Source organism: Triturus cristatus, chromosome 12, assembly GCF_964204655.1.
Source record: "Triturus cristatus chromosome 12, aTriCri1.1, whole genome shotgun sequence".
NCBI lineage: Eukaryota > Metazoa > Chordata > Amphibia > Caudata > Salamandridae > Triturus > Triturus cristatus.
This window is the reverse complement of record NC_140595.1, coordinates 782,672,720-782,694,750: the sequence shown is the minus strand read 5'-3', so window position 1 is coordinate 782,694,750 and position 22,031 is coordinate 782,672,720. Positions and strand designations below refer to the sequence as shown.

Here is a 22,031-nt window from a genome sequence, read left to right as displayed (position 1 = left end):
TCTCTCCTGATCAACTCAACCCAACCTTTCCTCCTCCCTTTTAGCCAGAATTATGAACCCGCTCGAATTGGGAACAGTATGGTCATCTCAAATTCTAGTGGTGTGAAGCCATAGGTCTCTACCATGAAGCGCTGTGTGAAAACAAGTTCTCACGACTTTCTAGCACCGTGTGCCCATTGGCAGGCTCAGGCTGTGAGGTCACAGTACCAGTGATCCCTGGGCTCTGATTGGTGAGAATGCAGTGACCTCACTGCACTCTATTCAATCACAATGAGCAGGTAAGCCTCGCGCCTGGACGCCAGCAGGAGCCGCCAGGCAGGGAATGGAGTAGGGCTGATATGTGTGGCCTGCTGCCACTGCTCCCCTGTAGCCAGACCCGGCCCTTCAGAGCTTCTGGAGAAGTTTAGGGTCGGTTGGGCAAGAAACAGCTCCTATCGGTGGAAGGGCTGAGAGAGGTGAGTGCGAGAGAGGGCTGTTCAGCGGCCCGTGGCTGCTGCTCTGTAATACTGCACCCCCCATCTCGCGACTGAATAGCATGTCACACACTAATGTCATTGCGTTTCTCAGGGGGCTAATATGACCGGCCTGGGAAGGATAAACGTTTAGCATTGCCCTCATTCGATCCCATGGCCTGCAGCTTACACCCACAAGTTTGCAGCAAGTGCATTGCCCCACTGAGCTGTTGGGAATGCTCACATTTACGGCCTGGTCACAAGTGGGACGAAGATTGTGTTCACAGAACCAAATGAACGCCTAACTAGTGTGGTTGTGGTATTTACTTGCCACAATGTGTCCTGCCTGTATCGAGTTTCACCCTCGGAAAATGGGGCATAACGTGCGTTATTCGGTGCTTACTGCATTCCGCATCTGCCAGTGTTTACCTGGCATTTCACTTTGGGACAGTTGTGCAGATTTGATCTTCCAGATGTTATGTGCAGAATATTGCAGGGGAGAGTTGAGTTCTGAGAGCTGAACTTGGAATGGTGATATATGAGGGAACAGAAATTACCACATATATTGATATTTAGAGCCCCACTCGCGATGGGGACAGGAGGGGGTACAAGGGCCGCCTCTTCTTCGGGGTGCGTTTGATGCACAGACCTTACAGGGCCTCCAGACTTACCTTGGCTTTGTCGCTGCTTCTGCTCTGCTCTATGGGACCCAGGCTCACTGCAGTGACATTTAGAGTGCCGTGCCTTCATATAGCGCATGGTGTCCAGATGTGCAAGCCACATCTGGAGCACTGGGACCAGTTCAGCAGCCCTCCTGGGGAGTTTCGGGTCCACGTCTAACTTCCTCTCATAGATCTGCTGAGAGCTAACATTGAGTCTGCAGCACATTTATCAAACTGGGCCCAAGAGGCCCCTTGGGGTGATCTGTGCCAGGCAAATGTGATCAGTCTGAAGCAGTATCTCCAGTCCCGGAGGCCCCCGCTGCAGCATTTCACACAGCCCTGTAGGCCGCATCTGGGTAGGAGTGTTGCTGCGGGGCCAACTGAGACTCTCACTTTTCCAGGGCTGATTAATTGGCTACCATCGTTTTGGGCAATAGTGAAAACCCTTATTTCCAGTGCATAGGCATGGCAGAAGTACGGGGTGATGCATTATACATAAACACGTCATTATAGTGGGATATTATTTGCAGTACTGTGTTCTTTTCTGCAGCAACATCTGTAGTACTGTGGCCAGATCTGAGAACCCATGACGTATGGGGCCACCTGCCGCGTTCGGTGCAATGTTTGTATTTCTAGACCTCACATTTAGCATATTGTGTACAAGTTTTTCTGGAAGCCCCATCTGGAAAACCTTGTCCATTTCTGAAGGTCACATTTGGGGTGCTTTTTCCAATTGTGGCTGTGCACATCTGAAATATGAAGCATTTTCTGGGGAGCATGACTAGAGTGTTGTGCCTTGATATGGAGGCAAATTTTCAAGGATTGTGTGAAATTATCTAGGCCACATCTCAAATATTTTTTTGCATTTCTGTAGTTCATCTATCAAGATGGTTAAATATAGGCCGAGGATCCGGTCAAAGGAGCTGTATCAAAATAGTGCAACCCCTGACATGCCACTTACCACTCTCAAAAACTAATACTACCACCTTCCATTTTATCTCAAGGCCACCCGAGTAGAACAAGGACTTCATTAATGTATTCTCAGAGCTCCTCACCACCTCGTCCGCCCAACACACCAGACCACTCTCCAGGGCAGCCTCAACCTCCAAGAGCCAAAACAAAAAAAATAGAGACTCCCTTCTCAACATCATCAACACATTAAACGTGGTGAAGCACATCACCCAACCAACACAATCCAGAGGTTTCATTCTTGACCTCATCTTCTCAACATCGCCAACAATCCAGGGCAAACCACCTATACCCCTGGATTGGAACGTCCCCTTCACCATCTCTATCTCCCTGCTCAGGGCCCCCAACATACTAGAGAAGACCAAACCTCCAGACTCCTTCATCTACTACGTAAATGCTGAAGTCATCTCTCACCCTGCCAAATCCATGTCTGATGCTAACACTCTTTGAAGCAACTTCAACACTTTTTTTGGGAAAACTATGAACATCCATGCTGCTACTAAACACCCTTTGTGGGTTCTGGAGTAGCGTGCTACTCGCCAAAAAAGCGCTTTGACGCCTCGTCAGGGGTAGTAAGCAATATAAAAATACAATTAGAATACAATACAATACCATTAAATTGTGCACTAGCACTAAGTGCTGTTCGCTGCACATATAGGGCAAATCAGTGCAACACTGCGTGGAGTATAACAAACAAGTTATTAATATGGGTGACCTTATTGGGGATAGGGGAGGCTCTTTAAAAAAGGTGCCAGGGGACTATTACAGACACCTCACAAACATCTCTGAAAAGCAATCGGTTTTTGGCCAAAGTACCTTAAAATCAACAGGTTTTGGCCAATGTACTAGACACAGTGTGCCCTTGAAAAGTCAAAATTGCATAACTTTGCTCATTTGCTGTGCGTCGATGCAAAGTTTATGAAAAGGTAAGGAATGTATTGTGGAACATTTTGGAATGTGCTGCGTTTGTTTCCTCTTCCAAGAGCTGAGCAGAGGAGTACAGTTGTTTGTCCTTTTTGTGGCCAGATGGACAAAGAAACAAAAAACTTTTGTGAGGTGGTTATGATTTGGACTCTTGGTTACATAGTTATTGGAGATATCTTCGGGTCACCTTCCCCAGTTAAACACATTTGTGACAAAGTAACCACAGATATGTTGCAAGTGGAGAGAGGTTGAGAATGAGACAAAGATCTCATCAGCTGGTCTTGGGAAAATGTTCCCTTCATTAGCAGGATACCCCTATGTAAAGGTCGGAGAGATAATAGTGGCCTGTGCTTAATTTGAGCTGGAAGTGGCAGGTGGGGGCCACCAGCGCTAATTTCTGGGGACTGGCACTTATTTCTCCTCATCATACTTTCACCCCGAATAAGAGAGAAAAAAAACACATAAAATAATGGAAAACAAAAAGGAAAAAAAAAACAGTAACAAAGGGTGAATGCATCGATGAAAAAGAACTGCAAGAGTGATAAAAGGAGTTAGGGAGTGTCTGCTGGTGGATTAAAGAGACATGAGGTGGAATCAAGGCTATGCACCCCATTACTAGTGCCAGTTGTGGGCTTTTGAGCAAAATATTGGGCCTGGCCTTATTCTTTTACACAATAAACACTGCCAGAGACGCCCTGGGTATGGGGAGGGGAGTGGCAACAACTTTAAGAGTTGTCCCAGTCAAATCGAGTCACATCAAACTGAAATCACCCAGTTTTGAGGTGATTCGAGATTCAATGTACCCTTCAAAATGTTAATGTTAATGGTTTGTGTTCGACTCCTAACTCCCAAAACAAATTCCACTTCCTGGTGGCCGGAGGAATTGGGTACCCTGCCTTCTTCAGTGAGTAAGGTAAGGTAAGGAATTTGGGAGTGGTAATGGACAATAAACTGGCTTTTGGCCTGCAGGTCAATGTAGTCACGTCCTCCGCTTTCTACACCCTAAGGATGCTAAAATTGATTGTCCCTTTTATTCCCTTAAATGCTCAAAAAACTGTGGGAACTGTAGTAGTTCTATCTAAGATAGACTACTGTAATGCCCTGTACCTAAACATGCAGCACCAAAATCTCAACAGGTTACAGGTCTTGCAGAATGCAGCCGCCTGAATGTTGGCCGGTATTCCCAAATATAAACCTGTTTCACAAGCCATCAACAAGCTACATTGGCCTCCTGTCAGGCAGCGTATTACATTCAAAGCCCTTTGTCTTGACCACAAGGCTCTTCATGGAGTAGGCCCTTACATTTTGAAGCGATCTTTCAAATGGTACAACCCAGGGAGCAATCTATGCTTCAAGGGGTGCTGTGAAATTGGTGGTTCACGGCTTCAAACGAACCAATTGGAGAGGAAGAATTTTTGTGATCTTAACCGCAGAAGAATGGAACCAACTCCCTCTCCACTTCAGGACTAAACCCAATTTGTTACCGCTCAGGAAGGAATTAAAAACTTCGCTTTTCTCCAGCTAAGGATGTTTCCATGTTTACTCACTCAGAACTAGCGACTTGACACCTCCGCTTTAAAAGTCACTATAACATAACATAACATTCTTTTAAAGCTTTTGTTTGCTTTGTTTGGGAAGGCAAATTTAGCAAAATCCCATTGAAAATATATATTTTTTTAGTTAAATCCTCCTCTAGTCCAATTAAATATGTGATTTGAGGTTATTCAAGATAATTTACTCTATTAAATGTCTTTATTTGCAGAATCTAGCAAATTGTTCGAATTTCACTATCTTGTAAATAAAACAATTATTAAGTCCAAGAATCACTTTTGGACCACTGGACTAGTGTTTTTGAACCCAGAATTCATTCATCTCATTCAAGGGCTGTTCTGACGCAGATCTGCAACCGAACAAAGGCTTTCTTTTTCTAGTTGTGCTTTGTTCCTGGTACAAACTGGCTGGAGACTGATCTTTTTGGGGTTTGAATCCTAGAATGTCAGAAAGCAGCATTGTCAAGTGTCCCGATTACAAGCAATATTGAGCCGTCTTCCCCTCCTTGACATTTTAGGTGTGACTGTTGTTTATTACTCATGGCATCACACCTGATGTTAAGGGTAACATCTTAGATTCCATCATTGATTCCATCACTGCTGATGTCAAATATCCCAGCACTATTGAGATCCTTGTTGATATCGCTGAAGCCGCTCAGAGTTCCTCAATATTTGACTGTGCTCAGTACACTCTGGGCGTCAGACCTAGCCTTCAGCAAGGTGCTGTGCTGAGTACTACTTTCCTCAGCCCTCGGCCAGCTGGGTGCTGGTCCTGAACTTGAGCCAGACAGAGTTTACCATTGGGGCTTCGGCAAGTGTAGGGACACCGTGCTCCAGGCCCGCCTGTGCGGAGTGCTTTGGCATACACCGCTCGTGATAATTCACTTTTAACTACAGCCTACTCAGCAACTTGTTCCCAAGTTCCTCCAGTCATGATCCAACCTGAAGGTCAGCATTGTCTAACCCGGGTCCACTGGAACTCATCCCCTTAGCCACCCACGCGGTACTGATTACCAATCTAGAGTAACAGATGTATCAAAAGGAAAAATCGAATGGGCATGGTTTTATATTATTTCATACATATCTCTCTTTATCCTCACATACAGGCTTTCCTGATTCATTCAGTGAATGTTAAGCTGTGTACAAATGGCAATTATCCAAAAATAGAAAAAGACCCCATTACACTTGGCACATGTCTGAAGCCGCCTGCCCGTCAAAAAGATTCACAAAATAATGACCAAACCCCAGAGTGCACAGCTCCCAGAGTCAGTCAGTCTCAGGAACTACATGACTCTCTAGACAATCACTTCATTAAAATAAATCCATGTATCTTGACACAAAAATCAAAGAGGACAACTCAATGAAACCAACCATATATTTGACAGTACAGCCCACACAAGAGCCGATGTTGCCCCTTCCAATGAGTCCAGTTCCTACTTACCAATTATCTCACCAGGCCTGTGGCTCAACAGAATCATTATCAATTGATAAATAACTATTGTTTGTAAATATAAATAAATATATGTATGAAATAATATAAAAATGTGTATATCAGTTTATTCCTTTTTATACACCTGTTACTCGAGCGGCGCACACAGACATAAGGCAATATTTACGCTCCATTTCTACAGATGCTGCAAATGCTACAATTTGAGGCTTCGGTGATTTTATCAAGAACGTCAACAGTGATTTGATATCACCAAAGATGAAACTGTTAATGTCTATGTGATGTCATTGATGTCATGGGCAAGGCCATGCATTGAGACGGTCATGGTTGCTCAGTTACCATATGTAGGAACGTGAATATCTGACTATGGTTACCCCCAACTTTTTGCCTAGTGTCTAGCTGGTTTTTCGACTTAGTTGGCCTGAGATCCTGCCATTCAGGGTCTCAGGCTGTCTGCTCTCTCTTTAAAATGGACTCCATGTACCCTAGGTACATACCCAATTGGTAAGGATCACCTTATTGGACCCTGTACAGTGTACCCTAGGTACCCAGGACATAGGTGTACCCTAGGCCTCCCAGGGGCTGCAGCATGTATTATGCCACCCCTGGTCTGGCCTTCCAATCAGACACAACTGGCTGATCACTCAGCTGGGGCAAGGTCGTGTAATCACCCCTTGCTTAGATATAGTATACCTATATCTACCCTTATAATAGACACATGTGTACCTATCAGCCACTCCTATGGCAGGCCTTAACAATCCTGGAGGCAGAGTGCTTGGTAACATGTGAGATGGTGCTCTAGCATGAGCTGAGCCTGTCTGCAGCTTTCGGAACCATGTCCTTATAGCTGTTCTATGATATAGCCTACCATATACTCTTAAAGTACCTTATAATCTTAAACGGTTATGGTAACTGTGGTTTGGCTTTATCAAAACATGTCGTGTAAGGTGTCTAACAATTTGGAATAATACCCCCATACCATTTCTGGTGATGAGGATATTATTCCTCCCTTCTAGAGGGAGAGACATGTTAAAATTCTACTTTGCTGTTTAACTCTGACCAAAGCCTCAGCATCACAAAATGGATGCTGCTGCCACAGACACGAGTCTGACCTCCTGCAGCTGGGAGCCCTCCCAGCCAGGGAGGCCTGGACAATAGGTTTCCTGCTTGGGGAGGTGCTAGCACCTCCCCAGACAGACTTTAGTGTATTGGGGCAGGGAGGGCTGAAAGGAATGAGACATGCCTGGGGCACACAAGGTGTTCCATGCATAGTCCAGTTCAAACCGGCGCTGGGGCACTCTAGCCCCAGCTCTGGCGCGAAACTGGACAAAGGAAAGGGGGTGTAACCACTCCCCATCCTGGTCCCACCCATAGGAGGGACCTTGCAGGTAGCCCAGCCCACTAGCCCAGTATATCAGTAGGTAGCTGAGCCCTGCTAAATTAGATTAACCTGAATCTGCAACTTGTACAGAAACTCTGGACCTTCGACATTCGACCTCAGGAAGAAGACTGAAGAAATCTCCCTTGTGGCCAAGGAGTGACCACCCTGGGCAACCAGGCACCATCCAGCGACCGCTGCTTGCTTTGCGACTGATCCTACCAGGGACGACTGCAGAGACTGACCAGCGCCGAGACTTCCAGACAACCTCTGACCCAGATCCACATCTACAGTGAAGCTGAGACCCGTGGAGGCGACGAGGGACGTGGGACCGGCGACTTGGGAAAAGTGGCTAGTACCTGACTAGCGCGACTTCCAAGGCTCCCTCGAGGCTGTGCTTGGGGAATTGAGAAGCCCCCATCCCGAGCACCATCTGCAAAGAAGACCAGCTCCCCACACTTCACGTGTTCTGCGTGCGGCTCTTCTGCACCTGAGTTGCTCAACGTGTTGTCCGGTTGCTGGCCCGTTGGCTAGTAACCTCTGCGACGACGAACCTTTGTTTTCAACTTGATGGTCTGGCTCCTCCAGACTGGCACCCGCTCCTCTGTGAAAGAGAAGCACCCCAGACCTTCCTGGTCTGCACCAGAAGCAAGTCCTCCATCCTGCGTGGGTTCCGCTTGCCAAGGCTTGTTGGGTCCTGACTCAACTTCGACGCCGCCGACAGCAAGAGCCTTCGTGGGACAGCTCACCTCCTGGTCCTGGTCGTCCTCGACGCCTCCTGGTACCCGTGACTGCTGCGACAAGCTTCACCTCTTCACCAGCATCTTCACGATATCGCCTGGTTCCTTCCTGGTTCCTTCCCGGCTCCGGGCTGGTGACCTAGACTCTGTCCCTTCTGCTTGCAGGTTCCTTCCTTCTTGATCCCATCCTTGGGATCCACCGGACACTCTTCACTGACTGCCTGTCAGCAACTTTCCTTCAGGCATCCATAGGAGTCAACGACGAAACCCGACGCAAGTTCACACCTATGCACCCGCAGCCCGTGGGCTAGGTAACTTGAGCATTTCGGTGCTCACAAGGGTATTGACTATCCAAGGGTCTAGTTTCCGAGTCTCGACTTCCTAGCTATACCAGAAGTGTCCTAAAACTGTTAATTTCTAATAACTTCTATTTCTATCGACTTTTACGCATTACGCGTGAGTGTTTCCACTCTGCACCTGAATCCCGTGGGCCTCCCACTTCCTAACCTTTGGTAGTATAGTGTAGCCCCAGCGATTCCCTAGGCCTAGGCCTATCCTGTGTTCGTGACAGTGGTTTTTATACCACTTACTTAGTATATGGTTTGCGTGGCCCCTAGGGCCCAACTGTATTACTTACCTGTGTGACTTAATGTATGCTTAAATAAGACTGTGTTGTACTTACCTCAAATCTCATAAAGAGTGCTGAGGGTTTGACTAGAATAAATACATTCTATTTTTATATATATCTGTTGTGGTGTCCTTTCATTTGGTATTCAAGGGATTATATATGGTATCACAGCTGGCTTCACATGCCATTCAGAGTTTAGCCTAAGACTGCTCTTGTCCATGCTACCACTAGGATAGCTGGTCTATAAGGTTGACTTTACAACCAATCACCATAAGGATTGTTTGGACTGATACAAGGTGTACACTAGAATTAGTGACATCATATCTCAGGCCAACTTCTCACACCATATTTCTTGCTTTTTTCATTTTTGATTCTGATGCTGGGGTCCCTTTAACTGAAGGTGTTATGGGGTCATTATATGTTTTTATGATATTTTACAATGTGTACAAAGAAGCATCATTTAAAGAAGAAGTTTCCAATGATGTTTTTGGGTGTGCTTTGTGTTCTGGGCAAGTATCCATTGAGTAGAGTCTCTTGCACAGGACATGGTCACCAAGAGGCTCTTAAACAGTAGCTGTAAACAGTGGGCTCTGGGTGTATGGCATGGCCTTTGGTTGGCACCTCTTAGGCAGAGCAGCAGGATTTGAATGGGATACAGGAAGGCAGTGGAGTAATCTGAGGCTAGAAGTGATTCTATTCTGGTTCTGGAGATCTTTGATCAGTCAGGTTGCAGATTGCAGGTGCTCTTATAGAAGTCAAGGATGAGGCCACTGAGATAGGACATGGTCTGATGTCTTGCACCTTAAGTTAGCATTTGGTCCAAGGCTTCTTAGGTTTTTGTGGTTTGGGAAAAATCTGAACAACAATTTTTCAAATAACATCAAAAAGGAAAAAGCCAAAAATGTATAGATGGTTTGGTGGTTTATTTCTGAACCAGTTTGTGAGTTTGAATTTAAATCTGAGCTTAGACTCTGATTGGCCACGTGTCTGCCATCTCGCCATTAGCAGATATTGCCTTGAAAATATATTGCTACAGTATGAAGGCAGGGAGCGCACACCCCACCCCAAGTGGGTCCAGAACTCACCAAAGGTGTAGAAAATGCCCTTCTGTGCCAAAAAAGGAAAACTTAAACCACCTTATTCAATTTGTGGACAGATGTGCACATGTGCGTCATTCATTCAAACTTTGGAGCCGATTACGATGTCTTTCGGAAAGGCTCTGAATGGGATTCGGTATCTCAGAATTCGATTCGGAGCCTATGTTTCCGACCGAATCGTACACTTTTCCAAATGACCAATTATGATGCCCGGAAACCGTTCGGGCTGTCCAAATCGGTTCTGAAAGGCATTTGGACATCCCAAGTCTTTCGGAGCCGAATCATACAGCTCTCCGAGCGAGCAATTACGATGACCGATGCGGACAGCCGTTCCGATTTGGTCTGCCTCACACCAATAGCTGTCAGAATCTGTCTTTGGGGGCTCGTTGCAGGCCCCTCCTTCCCCCGGAGGCACCCGGTTATGGCCCATGGGGGTACCCAAGGGACCCCTCTTTCCAAACATGCACAACGTGGCAGGCACCATGGGGTGCCCGCCACAGGGTTCAAGGTTTTCCCCACACTACATGTTTTTTCAATGGGAACCTGTGTTCTCGTTTGGAACACAGGCTCTCATTGAAGTCAATGTGAGTCCACCCGAACGATGTTAGGAAGCATCGTAATCGGCAGGTCGGACTTGCAGAACCCGATTCGGTCAGAAGCGATTTTATAACTGATTCAGTCGAAAGAGTTTCCAAATGACATCATAATCGGGACTTAAGAGGAACCCAACATATTACACAGATCTACGGTTTGAGATCCAAAATTTCAAATCATAAAACATGTAGCTGGGCTCTAAACACAAGACAGGGTCATAGACTCTGCAGTGTGTCACAAAAGTGTGACTGAAGATGGTGCAGTTCTCCAGGGCATGGTCACAGGCCACGCAATGTGCCTACTGTGGCTATAGGGGCACAGGGTCTGGGTATAGTTATGGCAGAGCAGAACTTGAGGCCAAGCCCTGCAGGCATCATGTGCATGGACACTGTTCAAACGACATGGCCACTGCCCATATCCTGTGCCCAGTACTTGCTCGGCATAGCGAGAGGTCTTCTGCTGCAGGCATTGTGCGTACAGGAGCAAGGCCTAGCTGAAGATCTCAAGGACTTCACTGAAAACACTTTGTTGAAGGTATGTTATGGTTCTCTATGAGGTCAGATACTAGTCTATTTAATAAAAAATAAACACTTTATGGTTACCTTACACCGTGCAATAACCATTGAAATTCACCATGAATGATTAACTCCACAACCATAACACAATAATAATGATAACATCAGAAATTACATCATTGATGATATCACTGCTGACATCATCAGTAAAACAGGCAACTTGTGTGCCCTGTGTCTCAGTTGTAGCTCGCATGGGGTTTGACATATGATGCCACAATAAGTGCAGGGCAAGGCAGAAGGTAATGCCCTGAGCATGCAGCATATGGAACATGGATACTGGTTGTGCCCTTTAAGCCACGTTACTATATGTTGTTTGCACAGGACATGGCTGGCAGACATGCGCTGTGATTCCTGTAAACAAGTGTGCCCGATAAACATGTATGGAACACAGACAGAGCATGGCCTGAGCCTATGCGTTGTGCACACAATGTATAGGATCATGCCCTGTATATACAAAGCCATTCTACTTTGTGGCTTCTCTGTTGTTTATACAGGTTGTCGCTATGCTTATCCGTGTATTTTGCACAGAGCATGTCTACCAGCCTTCACCTGTACGCCATGTATTCAGCAACACAGGGAATAACCAAAGAGTAGGCCTCAGGTGCAGAAGATCACACAAAGCAACACACTTTAAGGTCCTTGCAAGACCCATATCACCCTCCCCCTTTTTAACCTTAACTTAGGGACTTCTGGTTTTTGTGTCTCTGTGGAATGTGGGACCCACTTAATGGAATCCCGCCAACCTTTGGTAAGGGGCTCCGAGTCAGTTGCTCACTGCACATGCATGTGCACACATGAAGCTGAGCGAGGAAGAGCCTGGTATCTGCACACAGGCAGCTCTGTGGTAGATGGGGCCCAGTCTAAATGACATCTCATTGGAGGGCTGAAAGGAACGGCCCCATTCCTTTAGGGTGAAGTGTATAATGTGCCGTGTTTCACTTTGTGCACTGAATGTTTAAAATGGTTACAACTGTAATGTTGGACTGAAACGTTGTACAAGGATGAGAGTCCCTGCCGCTTGTATGTGTTATCCTGGGACAGGAATTCAAATTAAGCCCGGTAATTTTGCATTTCCTAAGATTCCCAAAATGATGCCACTTCATCTAATAAGGTAACAAAGATTATGCATGGGCACAATGGAATAATGTGAACCACCAGAATGCAAGCAGCTGCTGTTTGCGGCACTTGTGTTTTTGCACTATTTTTGTAGCACAAAATGTGTCCTTGTATCCAAAATGAAGGCAAGCTCGCACTTCAGGCTAAAATATAGCACCAAATGCCAGTTTGCATGTACATTTCACATAATCACGTAAAAGTAAACTCCACATATTTTGACACACAGATCTGAGTTTATTCTTACCAATAGCTCAGTAATCCTTCGTATATTTATATAAAAACATATACATCAGAGGCAGCCCTTACTACATTTTTGCCCTTTCTGCTGCCTGGTAAAGTTAGTTACTTATTTTGCTCCACTTCTTGGCAGAGAAAACACCCAATAGACAGCAGGCCCATTACAAGGGGGTTGGCATCTCCTGCTATAGGAAGAAGGCAGGTTGCCATCTTCAAGACATCACCAGACACTCCCTTTTAATTAAGAGAGTGATGATAAGAAGAAGAGTCAGACCTTTGTCTCTGCAGCCCAGCAGTTCACCCCGTTGAAGACTTTAAGAGACTCCAGGCTTCGGTGGCGCGAGACAAGATCAGAGGCTGAAGTGCTCTGATCTTGAAGAGAACAGCCATGTTGAATGCTACCCAGAATGCCTTATTGGGGTGGGGCAGACCCTGGGCTGTTTACTTTGGTTGCAATAAGGGATTGAGGGATGTGTGGTACCATTAGATGAGTTGGGTCTCTAATCACAGACATATCTACCTCCTTGCATACACCCCTGCATAGGCAGATAGACCTGGGAAAGCGCCTGGAAGGGAGGAGGACAGACCAGCAAGACCTTGGAGGGCATACCCCGTCTTGTACTCGTGAGCTTTGTGGACTCTCTCCAGAGCTCGGGGTAACAGCTTTCCAAATCTCCCCCTAGCCCAGTGGGCCTTGAAGGAGAGACCCTGTAGACTTCTGTTGGACTGGTCTTGATGTAGTGCCTTGAGGAGTGGCCACTGCGGGCGGTTCCAGTTGAACACTCACTATGACCGATGCTGTGCACCTTGGTGACTGGGGAGTGATGGCAGAGTGGGGGATCTGTCGTGGGGCATCTTTCAGGTCAGGAAAGCACGAGGGCTGGCACCGAGAAGAAGTGCAGAGCCCTTATGGTGCAGCGACTGCTTTCAGGCGGTGGAAACAGTGGTGGTAGAGACTGTCAGGAGGATGGAGGAAAGGATTCATGGACTCTGTTGGACCAGAAGGCCCCCAGCTGCAGGCACTGATGTCTGGAGGTGGCCCAAAAGAGAAAAACCCCGAAAACCTCAGGCAATTACCCCATCTTTGTATCGTACCTGGAACTTGCCGATCATGTGGTGCTTTTATAGAGCTACAGGCCTCATACAATCACACCCACAACTGTATTTGAAAAGATAAGTCCTTTTGAAGCGGGTTTTGGTAAAAAAAAAAGTGTCAGTGCTATGATTGGCCACTGAGATCTCGTCCCCTAGGTGCTACATTGCATGGGGGTGCTGCCAACTCAGTGCCTAATTTGTAAAAAGGTGCCCGGGCCCTTGCCAGAAGGCTACTGCAGATGGCGCCACCCATTGACCCTGCCAGCGCTGCCAATCACAGTACCAACACAACTACCAACCATCACACTCCTACAGGTGTGACAATTCAGACTATTCCAGGCTCTCAAAGTTATAGGAATAGCTTGGGCGGCAGGTAGTACTCATTTTTAACATATATTGAATTAGTAAACAACATTTGTTGTGCTCATCTCTTAATTAAACCGACAGCACCACCATGTGGCATACTGTTATAAGTGCCGGTGCTGACAATTAAGTGCTAGTGCTGAGCACCGGAAACCACTGGCTCAAATTAAGCAGCTTGCCATAATCTATGTCTATATGCGTACCACTGAGGCCCATAGGGCCTGAAGCACGGCTTCAATGCCAGATGGAAGCTCGGCAGTTTTCCATGAAACCCTGTGGGTTTCCCCTCAGGCATTGGGGCCACCATCTCTTATCTCTTCACCCCCTAGGCTTGCAGAAGGGGCAGTAGAGCTGAGGAGGTTTGCCTGCTGAACCGCCTGACTCTAAAGGCAAGTGGCAAGGGGTCCTTTGAGATCATCAAGTGGTGATGTGCATAGGTACCTCACAGTTGTGCAAGGGCATTGAACCAAGGCAAAACATCTCCACTGTGCTGCGGGTAAGTGGGCATTAGGGAGAGAACAATGTTAAACTCCCACTGAGGCGTGTGTTAAGAAGGAAAGAAAAAGTAAAGCAATACTGACACAGATGAATCCAAAGGAGAGAGGTGCACATCTTTTCATTTTAAGGAAAATAATTTCTCCAGGTTTCTAGGCACTTGATAAACAAAGCTGCTCACAGGCTGCAGAGCAAGATCCCTAAATCAAAAAAGTTATTGTCATTGAATTTAATGGTTAGGTCTAAAGAGGATAATTTATGTTTCATAATGGTTTAAGTCTGCCTAAGTGTTGCTTGAGGTCTCTTTGGACAAGGACTTAAACTTTATACTAAAGTCTTGTGTGACTAACTACTAAAAACATGGTTGGAAGCCTTTCTTTTGAACTGTATATTTTAAACAACAAGGGCACCCAAGAAAAGTCGACCAGGGACCTTGGGAGTAATTATTTTAAACAACAGTGGTCCCTAGAGCTAAAAAAGGATGTAAGGAAAAATTTATAAATACAGGCTCAATTAGTGCTGTATTAACGGGACTTGTCCAGCCGGACAGAGGTCAATTTTTACTTACATGTCAATCAACAATCATTTACAAGAATTTACGAAGTAGGACACAAGCCTGTATCCTGTATAAACAAGGGGAAAATGTGCAAGACATAAGAAAAGCAACAACAAAGGCTCAGGCAAAAGATATGGTTTGTCATAGGAGGAAATTACAACTTAAAAGGACAAACAGATTCATGTAAACAACCTTATACTTTTATAATAAATCAATTTTCAGCATATCGGTTGTTTTTAGAATGTCGACGGCGTTTCGATCCTTAGGGGGAATGCAAGGATCATCATCAGGACAAAGGTTATTTGCCTGTGGGGTGGAGCCTGCATAACCTGGTATAACAGGGGAAAAAAGGTGGGGAAGAACGTATAATAAGTTTAAAGGACAGGTAATCTAGCTGTGTCAAAGACAACTTAACCATTGTTACAGACAACCAGAGGAGGGTAATGCGGTGACAAGGAAAAGGCTACCGAGTGCTCAATTAGTTGGTGAGATAATAAACAGCATAGTGAATTGTACGATGGCACATGATGGAAAACAAGAGCAGAATGAATCAAGGTAATTGGCAATTGCGTGTTATCGCAAAATTGAATAAACACGATGATTTAAACAAGGCATGCAGAAGTCAGGATCATTAAGGACCGGCATTTGTGCGTGACGAAAATAATGCGGCATATTATGATGCGTGGGGTGTGATAGCGGTAGTCGATCCTGAGGGGAATGAAAGAAAGGACGAAATTAAGGGCCAGGTCTGAGGTGCCGATGGGAAGGAAGAGACCGGGGGAGACGTGGGCTCACCGTTGTCGAGGTCGTTGATGTGAACAAGCTGGGAGTCGGAAATCTCTGGGTACGGCAAGCTGGTATCCGTCAATGCGGGAGCAGGAAGTGGTGGTGGGTGGGGGGGATAAATAGCGGGAGTACAGCGTGATTGGTGGAAAGGGCCAGTGTGGAAGATTAAGTGAGAAACAAAGGAAGACAATAAAAGTTTGATGATAAAAGCCTCCATCATGGAAAGAGAGGAAATTGGTAGTGAAAAATAGAAAAGACATTGTTGTAAAAAGTGGGAATGAAGGACATTATGAATAATGTGAGCAATAAAATCAGACATTACCGTTTAACACAGAAGAATTAAAGCAATTATACTAGACCATTTAAAATTTTTGGAAGCATGTATTGGCATGAAGGAAGAGGTTAGATGATGGTAGTGCGGTCCTCGAGACGATTAAGTCCTGTATTCAAGCTGTCAGTTTTCAAAATCCATTTCAACTCCTCCTTATTAAGTAGTTTGGCAATGTCACCACCCCTCGGTGGGAGTTTAACAACAGAGATCACAGTCCAACGTATTTCATCTTCGGAATGTTTTTGGTCAATGAAATGTTCAACCAGTGGTGCATTTAAGATTCTGCATCTTATTCTGCTACGATGCTGGGAAATTCTTAGTCGTATTTTTTGAGTGGTTTGTCCGATGTAAATCTTATTACATGGACAAAAAATCTCATACACAAGATTATTGGAATTGCAGTTTGTAAACATTGTAAGTTCATTCCTAATGTTACCAAAGACAAAAACTTTGCATTCAATTGTAAGCCCACATACTATACAATTACCGCATTTCGAATGGCCTTTCAACGGTGGAAGTGCAAGGTAGTAATGCTTTTTTTGGGGTTGTTAGTGTTTGGTATTGCTGCACGTACCAAATGGTCCTTTATATTTTTGTCTTTCTTGAAAGCAAATAAAGGACGTTCTAGGGAAAGGTCTCCAGCATTAAGCACAGCCCAATTTTTTATAACGCTCTTACGTATAGCGTTAGATACTGTAGAGAATGTAGTGACACACACCAACCGGGTAGTGTCTGATTTGGGTTTGGGTTCTAGGAGAACCTCACGCGGGCAGTACCAGGCTCGTTTCATTGAGTTGCGTATCAATCTACGCGGATACCCCCTCTTGGACAGTTTCGAGCTGAGTATTTTGGCCTCACGAAAATAGTCTTCCTTTAGAGAGCAATTCCTGCGAATACGCAGGAATTGTGAAAAAGGGAGGGAGTCTCTAAAGGCACGCGGGTGGTTACTGTTGTAGCTGAGCAGGGTGTTACGCTCAGTGGGTTTGCGGAAAAGGTTCGTTATAAGGCAGCCATCCTTGTGTCTAATCATAAGGTCGAGGAAAGGGATGGATTCTTTGTCGTGTGTCATGGTGAATTTGAGGCCTCCACAATTATTGTTTAACCAGTGGAGGAAGGGTTCTAGTAAGTTCTCATTGGCCTGCCAGATCATAAAAATATCGTCTATGTACCTCTTCCATTTAAAGATGCAAGAAGAGAAGGGGTTCGTGATGGTTAGAATAGAACCCAACTCTAGTGCATCCATAAAGAGAATTGCCAGATTCGGTGCAAAAATAGCGCCCATAGATGTGCCCTTAACTTGTTGATAAAACTGATCTTCAAAAAGGAAAAAATTCCTAGTTAAACAAACCTCTAGTAGTTGGAGTATAAAGTTAGTCGGAACTGTATGGGGACGTGTTCTGCGATTCAAGATGGATTCAATCACAAGTAAGGAGTCCCTCTGGGGTATATTTGTGTATAAAGATTCCACATCTCATGTACACAAAATGTTTAGGTTCGGGTCAAAGGGATGATTTTCAATTAGGTTAATCATAGACATACTGTCCCGAACATAGCACTCGGTGTTGGGGACAAAATCCTTGATAAAATAGTTGACATAATGACCGAGAGGCTCTAAAATAGAACCACATCCAGAAACAATAGGACGTCCTGGGGGTTTCTCAAGGTTTTTATGAATCTTGGGAAGTGTATAGATGACTGGTGTCGTTGGGTTTTTGGTATTGAGGAATAGGTATTCTTGTTTACTTAGAAAGCCGTGTTGTAAGCCTTCGTCAGTAATTTGTCGAATAAGTGTCTGTAGTTCCTTAGTGGGGTTAGTTGAAAGCTTACAATAGTGGTCTGTGTTAGCTAGTTGTCGATTGACTTCTGCTTTGTAGTCATTTATGCCTTGAAGCACTATACCTCCACCCTTATCAGCAGGTTTGATTACCAGATTAGGGTTTTCATGTAATGAAGCTATGGCCGCTTTTTCTTCTCTAGTGATGTTGTAGGGAATATAGTGATGTTCAGCTACAATATTAGCTACCTCTTTAAGCACCAATTTTTCAAATGTAATAATTTCACTTGGAATCATGTTTGCATAGGGTGAAAATGTGGAAGGTGGTCTTAATGGAGTATTGGATACCTTCACAGTAGCGGGATTCTGCAGAAAATAGCTATGTAATCTTATTTTACGAAAAAAACGTAAAATTTCAGTGTGAAGGTCTAGAAAGTTGGGGTATGTGGTAGGCACAAAAGAGAGACCTTTACTTAATAGTGAGATCTCATGGCTGGAGAGTATATGTGTGGATAAGTTAAAGAGAGGGATAGTGAGATTTTCGTGATTAATGTTCATATCCGACAAGGAATTCACCATTGGTAGAATTTCTGTTGCGTTTGTCGTTCCCCGGGAGGGTTGTACCAACGAGGGCATTGTCTGCCCCTTCCCCTCCTTGGTGGGTCTGATTGGCTTCGTCCTAAAACATGAGTGTTAGGAGTTCCTGTAGAATTACTTGTACCTTCACCAGCATCTGAACTGTCAGAAGATTCGGCCGAGGTATCTGAGAAACCTACCAGGTTTTGTCGTTTATTAAAACGACCCCAAGGTCTCGAATTCTGGGGGTTGTTATACGATCTGTTGATATAAAAATCTTTATTGAGGTAGGGATAAGTCCTTTCTGGGGTGAATGCTTTTATGTCCCTCTTTACTTTATTGGACATTTTATTTTGTTCTATTGGATGGAATTCTTCCGTAGTTTTCTCAACTTTTTCTAGACGTTTTTTTGCATCAGCAACTGTGTTGTTGTCTCTTATCTGTTTTTCAATATCAGTGATAATTTTAGTTAGTTCTTTGAGTTCCCCAGATGCAATATCAATGCCAAGGACCATCCAATGCCTTGAGCATGTGGTGCCTATAAAGCTGAAATTGTTTATGTATTTCAGGTTGTCTGTAAAGACCCCAGGGATATTTCTTACTTGTAAACCTTGTGGGATAGTGTTAGATTTAAGGTATTCTGTTAACATTCGTATCATTAGTTCAAGACGGATAAATTTCTTTTTTTGTTTCTCTAGTTCTTCGGAATGGTTAGTGGTATTATTGCCATTGCCGGGAATATCATCTGAGTTGGTAAAGAGTGAGGGGCCTTCCAAAATCTTTTTAATATAGTCGTCAGAGTACAATGGTGTGTTATCAGACATAGCAGGATAAAAACGTGGGGAAGAGGGGAATAAGAGTGAAAAGGAAACAGGAGCAGGGGGAAGGGGAAGGGACCAACTTCTGAGAGGGGTAATAGGCGCTAGCCCTTGCAATCACTTGATTGCGCTAAACATATTTTAAACAACAAGGGCACCCATGAAAGGTCGACCAGGGACCTTGGGAGTAATTATTTTAAACAACAGTGGTCCCTAGAGCTAAAAAAGGATGTAAGGAAAAATAAATAAATTCAGGCTCAATCAGTGCTGTATTCACGGGACTTGTCCAGCCGGACAGAGGTCAATTTTTACTTATATGTCAATCAACAATCATTTACAAGAATTTACGAAGTAGGACACAAGCCTGTATCCTGTATAAACAAGGGAAAATGTGCAAGACATAAGAAAAGCAACAACAAAGGCTCAGGCAAAAGATATGGTTTGTCATAGGAGGAAATTACAACTTAAAAGGACAAACAGATTCACGTAAACAACCTTATACTTTTATAATAAATCAATTTTCAGCATATCGGTTGTTTTTAGAATGTCGACGGCGTTTCGATCCTTAGGGGGAATGCAAGTATCATCATCAGGACAAAGGTTATTTGCCTGTGGGGTGGGATTGGGGATACAATCCTTAGTGGTCTTTAAAATTTTCCCTTGGACTCTCTCGCTTGAACTGTTTGTTTATTGGTGGAGCCTGAATAACCTGGTGTAACAGGGGAAAAAAGGTGGGGAAGAACGTATAATAAGTTTAAAGGACAGGTAATCTAGCTGTGTCAAAGACAACGTAACCATTGTTACCGACAACCAGAGGAGGGTAATGCGGTGACAAGGAAAAGGCTACCGAGTGCTCAATTAGTTGGTGAGATAATAAACAGCATAGTGAATTGTACGATGGCACATGATGGAAAACAAGAGCAGAATGAATCAAGGTAATTGGCAATTGCGTGTTATCGCAAAATTGAATAAACACGATGATTTAAACAAGGCATGCAGAAGTCAGGATCATTAAGGACCGGCATTTGTGCGTGACGAAAATAATGCGGCATATTATGATGAAAAAAAAAATCCTTTTTTAGCTCTAGGGACCACTGTTGTTTAAAATAATTTCTTTTGAACTGTGACACAACTAACAAATTCTGGGATCAGAGTTAAGACTAAGGGCTTGTTTACGATGTCGGTCGGAAAGGCTCCGAATGGCATTCGGTTCGTCCAAATCCAATTCGGAACCTGTCTTTCCGACCGATTCGGAAAGCCTTCCAACCGACCGATTACGATAGTCGGAAACCATTCAGACTTTCTGACTCGGTTCCGAACGGCATTCGGAGTAACTGAGTCATTCGGAGCCGACTCGTAAGGGTCTACGGAGAGAATTACCGACGGACGTATTAAGAAAGTCGGATTCAGACAGCCTTTCTGAATCGGTTGTTCCGACACTGATCGGCTGTCAGAATCCGACTTTGGGGGCCCCTTCGAATGGGGCCAATGGCACCCCTCTTCAATACCATGCACAGTGTGGGAGGCACCATGGGGTGCACGATTTTCCCCACCCACCCCTTTTTACAATGGGAGCCTGTGTAGTCGGCCGGAACACAGGCTCCCATTAAAGTCAATGGGAGTCCAACTGAACGGTGTTCCCCTTTGTGACAGGCTCAGAAAATATTTTTGAAGGGCAGGCAGTGGTCCCAGGGACCACTATCTGCCCTTAAAAAATGAAACGTTTCTTTTTTTTTTTTTTTTTAAAGGCATCGCGTTTTCCTTTAAGGAAAACGGGCTGCATTAAAAAAAAAAGGAAAACTGCTTTATTTAAAAGCAGTCCCAGACATGGTGGTCTGTTGAGCCCAGCAGGCCACCATACCTGGGAGGGCCTGCCATTCCCAATGGGCTTGCAAATTGTGAGAGGCTCATTAATATTCATGAGGCTCGCAATTTGCGACCCCATTGGGAATCGCAAACAGTGTTAAATACACTGTTGTACATCCAGTTTTGCGACTCGCAGGTCCAAAACCAGCCCCCATCCTTCCGGCCCACCCGTAAAACCCCTAGTGCCCATTACAGCCAGTCCGACCCTGTTCACTAAAAGAAAGGTTACGGCAATGCTATATTTACCAACAATAAAACACCCAAAAACCCATGATATATGGCAGTTATAGTAAGTAAACGAATTATAACTTGCACCCCCAACATGTACTGCTTATGACCTCATATATTGCATTGAGGTACTCCGTAACTTTAATAATGCTGTTGTTTACATCTAATGAGTGATCTCATCAATGATTTAATTTAACATGTCATGAGATTTGTCATATGTGAGATCATAAGTACATGATGGGGGCAAGTTATAGTTAGTTAGTTGACTACAACTGGCTTATGTCAGTGGTTTATGGTTATTTTAATATTACTTCTTGTCTAATTTCGACACCTAACTATAACATCATTTTAACCTTTGATTTTGGACAGAATTGCTAGGGTGTTTTCTTTTGTAAGTTAAAGTTTTAGCATCTATAATAACTTTAATGTCACTTTAACCTTTCTTTTTTTCTGTGAATTTCATTTTTTTTTTATCATACTCTAAATAGGCCCACCACCCAAACCTGTACCAGCAGCCAACCCTCACTGTGCAAGTTTGCCTACCAAATTGTTACTGTTTTAAAATTACGAGCTGTTAAACGTTTAAAAAGATGGGTAGGGTGGATAAACAGATGTGGATGGTTTCTTTGTGGATGATGGCGATTCCACAGTCCCAGTGTGCTATCCTATAGCTGTTGGGCATGGCCATGGCGATGCCGGGTGTGGATGCCGCACTGAGCCAGGTCTGGGTAAGGAAGATGACATCGGGGGTGAGGGAGGTGTTGGTGTACCAGA

At 44.6% G+C, this 22,031-nt stretch overlaps 1 protein-coding gene across 1 annotated transcript in view; it reads left to right on the top strand.

Annotated features, from left to right (window-relative positions):
* Positions 1-292: 292 nt before the first annotated feature.
* The window catches only part of LOC146782828 (solute carrier family 35 member G3-like), a 30,032-nt gene continuing 8,293 nt past the window's right edge, over positions 293-22,031 (top strand). Inside the window, exon 1 of the mRNA XM_085637707.1 lies at positions 293-455. The gene's annotated coding sequence lies outside the window, so the exon portion shown is untranslated. The remainder of the gene's footprint in view (positions 456-22,031) is intronic.